The sequence below is a fragment of the Camellia sinensis genome, chromosome 1, assembly GCF_055761805.1.
Source record: "Camellia sinensis isolate YWXY chromosome 1, ASM5576180v1, whole genome shotgun sequence".
NCBI classification, from domain to species: Eukaryota; Viridiplantae; Streptophyta; class Magnoliopsida; order Ericales; family Theaceae; genus Camellia; species Camellia sinensis.
Genome location: NC_138961.1, coordinates 153,585,763 through 153,598,056, shown reverse-complemented (window position 1 = coordinate 153,598,056; position 12,294 = coordinate 153,585,763). Strand labels below are relative to the sequence as shown.

General features: G+C 35.0%; 2 long non-coding RNA genes across 2 annotated transcripts; both read left to right on the top strand.

The window, feature by feature from the left end:
* Nucleotides 1-404: 404 nt before the first annotated feature.
* On the top strand, nt 405-2,236 carry LOC145789015 (uncharacterized). Its single transcript, XR_014340220.1, has 3 exons — nt 405-561; nt 724-774; nt 1,799-2,236. It is a non-coding gene; the product is annotated as an uncharacterized LOC145789015 (long non-coding RNA).
* Nucleotides 2,237-3,807: 1,571 nt separating this feature from the next.
* On the top strand, nt 3,808-7,307 carry LOC114282011 (uncharacterized). The gene is made up of 3 exons (XR_014340219.1): nt 3,808-3,956; nt 4,266-5,001; nt 6,677-7,307. It is a non-coding gene; the product is annotated as an uncharacterized LOC114282011 (long non-coding RNA).
* The last annotated feature ends 4,987 nt before the right edge of the window (nt 7,308-12,294 follow it).

The window sequence follows — 12,294 nt, the reverse complement described above, 5'->3', positions numbered from 1 at the left end:
ATTCCATCAAATGACACCAAACCTTCCAAGAAGACTCTGGGTGCAGAAAACTCACATATTTCTTTCTTTTGTCGATCAAAAATAAAATAAAATTAATGAGTGGATGACTCCTTTGAAACACCACAAAAATCACATAATAATATTGAATCAAAGGAAATGATTCTCCAATTCATTGTAATTGTTTTTTATTCCAATATACTTATTAAATGACTTATTATTAGATGTGCAATGTATTAAGTCTCGTACTTTTGTATAAAAACAAAAAAAAAAAAACAAAATTCTTTCCCCTGTTAAAATTTTATCTAAAGTTGCTTTCCAACCACTACTAGAAAAATGACTTTTTGCGTCACTTCTTTTGCGACGGTCAAACAAGCGGTCACAAAAAAAGAAAAAAAAGAAAAAGAAAATATCAGCAACAGCCATAACTTATAAGGGATGCAAATAACACGGCTTTCTTTAATTAATTTTCCCCAATTTCAATTTCATAACTTTCTCTCTCTCTATGATGGAAGCTCTCAATGTGCCTTAGCTCTCTCTCGCACTCACCCATGGTCGTCACAGGTATGGCTCCCTCTCTCTCTCTCTCTCTCTCTCTCCCCTTCAATTTCTCAATCTCTCTTCTCTCTTCTCTCTCTCTCTCTCTCTCTCTCTCTCTCTCTCTCTCTTAAATTGTTTCTGAATTCAGAAACTTGTAATGTACCTGTCAATTTGTTGAATTTTCAGGTGATTTCATTGCAAATTAGGTGATTTCATCGGTGTCTTGTGAGAATACAAGTAATTTTTCAATCCTCAACCTCCTCTATCACCTCTACTTCTCTCTCTATCTGACTTAGGAAATCTAGGTTTTCAATTATTTGCAATTCTTTCTTTTCTCATCTGAAATGTTTCTATCTATTTTCAATTCTTCTCACATATACATGCATATTTATATACACACATCTGAATTCGATTATTTTTTGTTCTGCGATTCATAGCCAATTTCGCAAATTTCATAGAATTTAGGAGAGATACTGTGAGAGAGCAAAAGTTAGGGTTTGATTCATTTACTTTTTATTCTCCTCTCTCTCTCTATGGCTTTGCTACTCACAATTACATAGAGTTTTTAAAAAGAATTTATGACGCTATTCAAACAAAAAAATTCTATAGCCTAAATTTTGTATAGACTTGTTTTATTTTAATATTTTGTCTGATGAAGGTGCATTGGAATTTTAATTGAATTTTTTTGTAGTATAGCTAGTGTTTTGTTTATTTATTTGAATTTTTTACAGCTTAAAAAAATTAGTTTCATATTAAAGTTAACATGTGAAGCACAATAATAATTTTCCCCACATTTACATTCTGAAAATTCACATAATAGCAGTAAGAATGATAGCATCTAGCTATTTGGATTTGTATTTTCAGTTTAAATGTATTTTGTAGCTCCGTAAACCCTGGTGTTTAAGCCCCTTTTTGGTAATTGTTCGACTTAGCCCCTGTTGTTTTTGGTAATTGTTCGACTTTGTTCCTATCTATTAGTTCATTTGTCTTCATGTTGAATCAAAATTACCGCTTCTCTAAACCTGATTTGCTGGGTATATTATTTTTAATAAAAAGTGATACTGTCATAAAACTAATCGAGTAACCTATCACAGTATAAATTACACACGTATTTGTACATGTAATTAGATTTTTTATCAAGCATTTGAATAAAATTTGTTTACAAATGGTTATGTGATTATGTCAAGAACCAAGGGCTTGATCAAATAAATTGAGCAACATATTCTTTTGTTGATGATAATCCTCTCAAATTCTATATTAGGCGTATCAATGGCATCACTGACGGAACTTTCTTTCCACTGGACTGGTTTCATTAGTGCGATGATTTCAAATATTGCATTCACTTACAGGAGTATCTATTCAAAGAAGCAATGGTAATGTCTTTCACATGTAATTATTCTTAGTATTCTAAATTGTGGTTTTAATTTTATGGAATGGAAGAGTGTGGAAGAACACAATTAAGGTCCCCTGCTTGACCTTTAATAATGCTTGATTATCTCTTATGTTGCTTTTGACTTTTCTAAATGCAAGAAGTAATGGTGTTGAACACTTGACACGCGTAAGACTTAAAAGAGTACAGGATTTGTGTCCAATGTGCCTAGTTGGACATGCACCCAGTATCTCTTGCTTAGTCTATTAGGTAAGTTTTATAACACTAAACTTTACTGACTAATATCTTTTTATATTGTGAGTGACAATGTTAATATCATCTGTTAACATTATTGATCATCTGTACTGTTCATCTGTTAACATTATTGATCTAACAACTATAAGCAGTGATCTGCATTTCTAGAAAAATATTCATGTTAAACATTAGGTTGGGCATTACATTTTATCCCTCATCTGTTTTTCATTTTGTGAAATCTTTGTGTGCAATTAATTGATTCTGTTAATTTGTTAAATATTGATGTTGGCCACTGCCATATGTGTCCTTGTTACAATATCTATAAGGGAACACATTGTTTCCACACACCATAACAGATCACCAATATATATTTCACTAATGTTTCTAAATACTTTTTAGTGTTCTACAGAAATGTAAAAACTGATTTTTATGATTCTGTTTTCCTCACAATATTTCTGAAATATGCACTAATGCAGGGGATCACTACCTAAAACCATTTGTAATACCGAAACTAGAAGTCAGTGAGCAGAAGAACTAGTGCAGATGAACCTCTATTTTTCTAGAAATAGAGATTTGGATGTTAGCATGGTTCTATATTGAGAAATGCTATATCTCAACTGATAGTTATATGAGAATAAATTATACATATTTAAACCATGGGTTCTTATTTAGATATCAACACTACACAGCTCCTATTTACTAGTAATTATTTGACATCTTGGGGATGTATTTATTTTCCTGCAGTGTTGCGTGGTCTATTAGCAACCAAATGGAATATCAAACTAGTTAAGTTGGGACATACAGCTCTGGTGGCCAGTACAAGCCAATTTGCTTTGGGCCTGCCTCAACTTGTTTTCTTACTGTTATCTGTCTGCATATATTAGTGGGATGTGATGTGGGTGGTCCACAAATTTTTTAAATTCATTGTAGCTTATTGTTAATTATTTTGTTAAGTAAGATTTGATTGATTCATGTCTCTTTGAATGTGTTATTTTTGTAGATGTTGCAACACTCTATTCATTATTGGCTTTCTGTTACCTCGAATATATTCTCTAATGAAGTTTCTGATATGATGGCAGATATAGTGTTTGCATGGATCCACTGGTGGACTGGACAGTATGTTTTATCATTAATGTGTGAAAATAAAGATCACTGTTCTTTAATTCAGTAACACAGCTTTTAGTGTAACCAGGCCTTAGTTTTGTATTTTCTAAATTTATGTTATGAACCTTCTGTTTATTGGTGATTTGATTTGGGAATTTTGACTTAATAGGAATAGGTGTTATTTTGTCACGTAACAAAACATGACAAAACACTTGCTAGGGTGTTTTGTCAAGGGCTTGATTAACATTGTTATCTGTACTAAAGTAGTGATCTTCAAACTCCTCCATGCCTGGGATCACATGTGAATCCTTGTTCAGTGACATGTCAATCTCCCATGTCACAATTTTTAGCTTTGGGAATTTCTTACAAACAGCATGTCTTCCTTCAGGAGCCTGCGTCGTAATTTCAAAATTTTCAAAAATGAAATATAAACTATTAATAATTCTGTAGAACTTAAAATTGTCTGGAGAGAGAACAATTAAACAATTCTCTTATCTAGGTGCCTGCTGTTTTTTGATTTTTATATCCATACTTCAGAGAGAATGTTGACTCTTCAAACAAATCTCTATTAAAATTTGTTTAGGATGTCTGAGAAGCCCAAAACTTCTGAGAGAATTGATGAGCAGTATTTCTCAAAAATTGTGGAAGACTTCAGCAGCCGAGCAATGAAGCTGGAAAGCGACTTGTTCAGGTATGAATCAAGTTTTCCATTCATGAAAACAATTTTTAGAAACTATTGTCTTGTATCAATTGGAAGATCAAGTATGCTACAGAGACCTGTACATGAAAATGTACCCTACACATGCAGCTTACCAAACCGTATTTTGTGCTCATCATAGAACTTAACATGTGTTTCATCATTTTTTCTTTTGTTTTGTATTTGTTTTGATTCGTTACTACCAATCAGTATACATGGCATGGGTTACATAAATTTACCCATGAAACCAAAATTAGAGCTGAGTAGCCAAATGCAACAAGACAGCATCAATTTGTGATGCAGATTAAACAAGACAGCATCAATTGTAGACATAAGAGTGGAATACCAGGAAATAGAGAAGTTCTCTGTCATCAACCGTTTTGCGAAGTTCCACTGCCAGGGGCAATCAGATGCAGCAGAGACCTCATCATCGGGTGGCACAACTCCAACTGCACTGAAATCATGTCCACAAAGATATGTCACTGCATTTCCCATGCCTAGAACAGTGCCTGAAGGAGCACCATATCTTTCACTTTGATCACTGATGATCAATCACTTCACCTCTTGCATGCCCCTTCGATCCATACTCTGTTTTCCGTTGCCTCTGTCTGCTGCAGCCTGTAGTCTTTTTTCAATAACCTCAATGCCGGTGCACAAGAAAAAGAATGAAAAGGGCACCCCCAAAAAAAAAAAAAGAAAAAAAAGGGGGAAATTTTGGGGAAGGTGAACTGCTAGAAATTGAAGCCGTTTGATCTTTTTGATCAAGCCCGGTTGTTGTCAATTTTGAGGAAGTATATATTGTTCTTAATATATTTTCATGAGAATTTAAGGAGATTCATGGAGTAACCCAGTCATCTTTCCTAGGGTTGTTACATTAGTCAACTAAATTTACATGTATTTCATATGAATTTCTGGTAGCTGTGGCTTTGCAGCCATTCTTCTTCTTCTTCTTCTTCCTTTTTTTCCAGGGTTGGTAGAAGAGTTGGCATCATGAAGAAAAACAGGATAATTGGCAACTAAATGAGGCACGGTTTCAGAGGTACCCTTTGGCTCTATTTGATAGCAATGTCGTTTAAAAAAGAATCTATCTACTAATGAGCATCTTAAATGTATTGGTTAGTAAAGCATTTGAGGGTTGTACATTCTTCAACTATCCATTTTTATTGGGGAATGTTCAACCAGTTTAAGCCTATTATGGAGTGCTGTATGAGCACTACTAAGAAATGCCTCCAGTGACAGTTACCCTCTGCTGTAGCATTCTTCTTGGTGGAGTTTTGTTTACTAAATGCAGGTGGTTTTAAATCATAATTTCCGAACCTAGTAGTTTTAAACTTATTTTCCAAACTCAGGATGTTTCATGAAGTTTTTTTCAGCAACTATAGTTGTGTTTTGAATCATGACTCTATAAAATAACTTGAGTTTGGAAAATATGTTTAAAACTGCTTCATTTGAAAATTCAATTTCCAAACATTTGCATTTGGTGAAAAAAACCTTGGACTGTATATAAATTATTGGTGAAGCTTCTAGAACTCCACAACAGATATTGGGGTTTTGTTTGGTGAAGTTTTGTACTGTGTCTATTTGTTGGTTTTTTTTTTCTGACTAAAGCACTTTATTGTAGGAGGGGACAAAAGGCCCCTGACAAAGATCTCATGTTTACTAGTAACTACTAAAATTCTATTGTTTGTTTTGTTTATTCTGATTAAAAGTACAAAGTTTTCAGACAATGATTCTGTGGCCCTTATTTATTAATGTCATCATAAAATCCAGTAGGATAAGATGGATGGGGAGATTGAAAGAAAGACAAAAGGAGTGACTTATTGCAGAGGACCCAAAAAGCATTTTATTTTGGTTGGAACGATTGAATTGAATTCTCTCTAACACACACACATGGTTGAAATTGTCACCATTCGCTTCAGATGAAGTGAGTTAGAAAGAAGCATGTTAGTGTTGGTCATTATAGTTATGTTGGATGATGTGGGCTTTCATATAATTATTGTAAGCAAAGGCTCCCACATGCTGAAAATTAGAACTAACACGTCAGTCATTAGTGCCAATAATGAACTGCCATCAAAGGCTTAAGATTGAAGTCCAACACAATGGCAACTACAAATATAGAGAAATCAAAGATCTCGGCTTAAATAAATTACAGTTTCTTTCTATTATGAGCTCAAAAGTGATTTCATCGGAATTAGTGGAATGTTGGACCTATGGGCTTCTTTTTTTCTGAATTAAGAAATATACATAAATCATAACCTTCCTATGGCAGATTGTTAGTTGCATTGATGGTGCTTATTATTTCCGACACATGGGCAACTCTTTTGATAAAAGGTTTCCAAAATTCTTCATTGCTAATTCTTGAGTTACATAGTGAAGTCAGGAACTTGATGTGAACTTCTAAATAGTGAAGTCAAATTTCTTCTTGTTGTTTTGGTATTAATCTATGCTAGGACAAAGATTATGTTAATCATGTTCATTTTTTAAATTCTTTGGTTTATTCATTAATCTGATTGGATTGGGTGACCATTTTCTTGTCTATCTATTTGTGCAAATTACGAATTGGCATCTATATTTTTGTACTTTACTCCAAGCAAAAGAATTTAGAGAATGAACCTTTTTTTTTCTCTTGACAATTTCTTTTCAAATAGTTTTATTTTTATTATTTCAAGTTAAACTGCATTAAATTTTTAAGTCACGTGTATATGTTTTTGCAGGTTTTGTTGAGGGAGTAGTTGATATAATCGAGCGGCTGATGTTTGGGAGCCAAACTGAGATTATGTTGCTCTTTCTTTTCTTTTCTTTTCTTTTCTTCTTTTTTTTTTTCTTTTTCTTTCTTCTTCTTTTTTTTTTTTTTTTTTTGAGGACTTGAATCTTTTAGCACAATATATTTTAAGGATGGTTGATGGATATTTCTTTTGCATGTATGAAAGTTTATATTTTGTTTGCACACTTATATGTGAATGTATTTCTATTATGAGTTTAAATTAATTTGTTAATTTTGTTATTTTTTATTAAAAAAAATTGTTAGGTGTTTGCAATTGATTTTTTTGTTGTAATAAACGTATATATGATTTTATTATAAAAATAATTATTTGCGACGGTAAAAAAGAAGTCGCTAAAAGTGTTTTTGAATTTTTTTTTTTTTTGTTGCGACGGCAAAATAGCTGTTGTAAAAAGTAGGTTAGGCAGTCGCAAATAGTTTGCGACTGTTATTTTGCGGTCGCAAAAAGTATTTGCCACCCCCACATTCGCGACCCTCATTTGCCGTCGCATGGGCCGTCGCAAAAAGTCTTTTGCGACTGTTTTTTTATTATTTGCGACGGCTTGTAGCGGTCGCAAAAAGTACTTTTTTTAGTAGTGAACAGAAAATTTGGTTCTTAGGGTGGGACAAAGTTTTTCATAACATCTTATAATTACTATATGTAATTGAGTTAATTCAGTTGTCCATTTCCATACATTCTCAACTAAGAGGTAAGGTAATTAATTTTTCCATAGGTAAACATTGATTATTTACTCCTTAGAGTCATTATTTAATTGTTTATTTCTTTCTTATTATTGTCATGGGTAATGCAACAATACACACAATTCAAATATATATATATACATATATATTATAGGTAAGTTATGATATTTTGTGATATTCATTCCACAAAGTATCATAATTAAATTTGAAGTATGACTAAATTCATTTTCAGTCATAGTCAAAACTACAACCACAAGAGAATTTCTCTGTACCATTGCATTTATACACACCTTTATATTCTATGTCGTAATTTATTTTTTATTTATTTATTTTTTTGTTTTTTCATCTCTTCTGTTGTTTTCTTAACAATAAATTCTACAATATATATATATATATATTTTTTTTAATACACACCACTCATTTTATGGTGTTAGTTATGATTTGATTATGATTTTTTGGTTATGAGCCTTAAGTAGTGTTTGCTTATAACCTTTAGTTATGACTCAATGTTAACCTATTGTGGTTATGCTCTAAGTGAAGTTTGGTTGTGAAATATTATGTTTTTTTAGTTATAATTGAAATTGATTTATTTAATTTTATTTTTTTTTTGATAGTTGGATGTTCAGGTGAACTTTTGCATATCTGGACTAATCTTGGGGCCCTGAAGTTAACAACAAGACAAACTTTCAGTGACGTCAAGATTTAGTATGTTTGGCTTTCGTGTGATTTGAATCTGCGACCTCTTGGATGGTAAGACTTTTGGTTGCATTCTCCTCTCACTAATCCAAAAAGACTTGTGTACTATAAAATAACCTATACATTATAAACTCCAATTTGAGTACAGTTTTCGAGTGCCTCTATTTACACACCACCTCTCATCTCAAGGCATACCACTACTCAAGGAACACCTTTAGTAATTTGATAAATAAGAAATTTGCTCAATACACTCTACAAACTTCCATCTTTACCCTTACTTATACACTCCATCCACAATCTTCAATCTTCCATATTTCTTGTAGTACACACCTCCACTTCAAAAACACACACGTTGTGAACGTCTCCCTCCATTCTCCGTTTCATTGTCATCCCAGAGGTTTGGCTACCAGTCTAAACAGGTCTCCATTCGTGCTGAAGATGACTTCACTCCATTCACCTCTAGTTCATGACCCCTACCATTATTTATTTCATCAAAGACGCCGATGGTGATCGTTGTTATATGCATTCCATGGATGCACAGCTCTGGAAAAACCAAAAAAATAAAAATAAATGAAAAAATAACCTTTTCTTGCTCTACTGTTCCAAACCAATATTGTCAGATGCATCCATCAATCAGTCCAATCAAAATCTTCAATAATACATATATTTTTAGTTGTTTTTTTTAAAGGTTTTTGGTTTTTGTTTCAGGGTTTTTGGGTTCTTAAGAGAGAAAATACGTAAGCAACGTTTGAGAAGAGAAGTGTGTATTATATTCATTATTGTTCTTTATGGTAATTTTACGTAAGGTGTGTATCATAGCCCTTTGTCCTTTGTGGTCATTTTACATTAGGTTAATATTGTAATAAAAAATAAACTAATTAATAGTGTGCCTTGAGATGAAAGGTGGTGTGCAAATAGAGGCACCCATAGTTTTCGGAGGTGAAGGATGATAAGAGAAAAATGTTGACAAAAATATTAAAAAAGATAAAGATGAGGTTGGATGAAAATGAAAAGAAGATTATTGTACATGATTATGAGGAAAATACATTTGAACACAATTATTATTATTATTTTTAATTATTATTATCATTATTATTATTATTATTATTATTATTTACATAGATAGTGTTAATATGTTAGTATAGTTAGATTACAAACTAAAAAGATTCGTCGTTGTTCCATTAGTTTGAATCCTGACCGTCCTCTCTCTACTAGGGGTGAGCATGGTCCGGATTGGACTGGATTGGGGTAAAATCAGGACCAATCCGTTATTTACGGTTCCTGAAAAATTAGAACCAATCCAATTCGTTTAAATCATGGAACCAATCCGAACCAATCCATTTAAACACGAATTGGATCGGTTTAGGACCACGGATTCACATAATTAAATAACAAAAAAATATATATATAACAATTTAATTTCATAAAAACATAAACATAGCGCTATATTAGTTCCACAATAGCAACATGTCTTTCTATAATAGCGACATACTGTTCTAGAATTTAAACAACCATGAGAAAATTGGTTTCACCATAAATATTTAGATCATTACAAATTAAAATTAAAAACTAATAAATAAAAGTAATAAAAGAAGATATTATGCGAGTTTAGGTTTGAGTTTAGGTTTTATATGGAATAAGAGAAGATATTATGGGGGAGGATGTATAATAAAAATATAGACTATTTGTATACGGTCCGGATCGGTTCCAATCCGGAACCGTGGGGTTCAATCCAAAACCAATCCGTGGACTACGGATTTTTAATTCTTCAATCCGCAACTGAACCACGGATTCAAAAAATCAATCCAAACCTATTGGATTGGATTGGGCTGGATCGGATCACGGATTTCACGGATTCCTTGCTCAGTGTAGACACCCCATTTTTGACCGACCTTAAGACTCAGACGTCACTGATTGAACGCTCGGTGATATTGCATATTGCGCTCGTTCAGAAGTTTCAGAGTCCCGGCTGCAAGTCTTGCCTCCGGACTTCCGGACTCTTTCGTGCCTTGCCTCGGTTTGCAAACCAAGCTCCGTTTTCTCTGTTTTCTCTTCTCGAATGGAGGGAGAGGTCTCGTAGACCATCTTGCAGTGGCCGTAGGCTACGTTTCGCGGTCGTAGGCCATTTTTCCCGTTTGGAGCCCGATTTCTAGTTTTTCGGAGCCGTCGGCCGTGTGCTTCGGTTCGGGACCGCTTAACCACCTCCGTTTGCTCCGATTTTTGGTATACACCTTATTTACTTCCTTTTGGGGGACATTGTGGCCCAAGAGACCAACTTCGTGGTCGAATGCCACCTCCGGTGCTTAACAGCTCATTTTCGGGGCCCCGGGCCGCGCGTTTCGGTCCCCGAACCTCTGTTTTGGTTCTTTTTTGGTGGAGACCTTATTTTCATTGTTAGAAAGCTTGTAGGAGGGTGGGAGGCTAGCAATTGTTCTGAAAAGCCAGCTTTATTTCTTCATCGCTCTTCGACGCCCATTTTCTTCACTTGAAAGCCAATGTTGACCACCCCGGGGCCACTTTATTGAACCCTAAACCCCATATTTGTGTTGTGCACACATGGGAGGCCACCTTTTTGAGGTGGCCGACCAGTAATTGTGCTTGACCCTTTTGAACCCCTCTAAAAAGTTGGCTTTTCTCTCTCCTGGTTCACATTTTCTGGGTTTTGACCACATAGTTGTGTTGTGCACACACGGGAGGCCACCTTTTTGAGGTGGCCGACCAGTAATTGTCATTGACCCTTTTGACCCTTGGTCGGCCGGCCATGGGGCGTGGCCGGCCGGCCCCCTGAACCTTCTGAACCTGGCCGGCCATGACCCTCTCACCTGGTTCCTTACAGCTGCACTCTCTGTTTCCCCCCAGATCCTGTATCCGAGAGGGGGTCTTTTGGGGGGGAAATTTGAATTTGATTTCCCCCCCTTTCCTTCATTCCTTTGCCTATATAACCAGCACCCCCAGCTACATTTTAGAAGGTTACAAAAACTTGTTTGGAGCTCTTGCATTCAATCTCTCTCTCTCTCTACTCCAAGCACCAAAACCCCTTAAGTTCTACACCATTTACCCTACACCTCATAGCACAAGGCCTCCATCCTCCATTCCAGTAACTTGAGGCTGCTTTCCAGAGGTGAAGAGCTCCCAAAATTGGCCCAAAAGTTGTTGAAGCTTGGTTCTACAAGGGTGAGTCCCATTTTCTCTCTTTCTTGCCTTGTTTTGCTTTGTATCTAAGCCATACTTGCTAGCATTTTTGGGCTCCGACCCAAACTGTAAATAGTCATATTTTGTGCTCATCTCCATGTTTGATTAAGGGTCTTTCTTTGTTTGAGGTCCCCTCCTCACCCTTTGTGTTTAAACTCTCTTTTAGGCCAATTTTTGCATAGTATTTTAGGCTTATTTGTGAGTTGTTTTGGACTTGGTCATAAACTGTAAAATAAATTTTTTTGAGCCATTCTTCAACATTTTTGAAGGGCTCTCGTCTGTTTGAGGTCTCCTACTATCACTTGCCTCTTTATCTCTCTTTTAAGCCAATTCTTGCATAGCATTTTAGGCTTATTTGTGAGCTGTTTTGGACTTATTCATAAACTGTTAAATATCTTGTTTTGAGCCCCTCTTCAACTTTGTTGAAGGGCTCTCCTCTATTTGAGAACAGAAGCTACCACTTGTCTCTTTACCCCTCTTTTAGGCCTTTTCTTGCATGATAGTTTGGCCTTATTTTTGATTATTTTCGTGGCTTGATATAAACTGTAAAGTGCATTTTTTTGAGCCCATCTTCAACTTTGTTGAAGGGATCTTTGCCATTTGGGGCCAGCTGTTGTCCCTTCGTGTTTAATCTCTCTTTTAGGGCCATTTTTGCATGATAGATTAGCCCTATTTGTGTTCATTTTTGAGACTTGTTATAAACTGGAAATATGAATGTTTTGGGACTGTATTGCCTCTGTCTTCATGCTTCATGATCAAATAATGCATGTTTTGTATAGCTATAAGTCATTCCATGCGCCTAATTTTGAGTTTCGGGGTTCAGCTCATGCATCGGGTGCCATGTTTCCATGTTTCGGGGCTGTTTTGTATTATATTTCAGCGCTGAAATTCGCATGTTTGCATATCATGTTCCATGCCTTGCCATGCTTCGGGTAGAGTGGCATTTGATGCCTTAGGCTTGGTCCTCGGTTCGCGTGCATG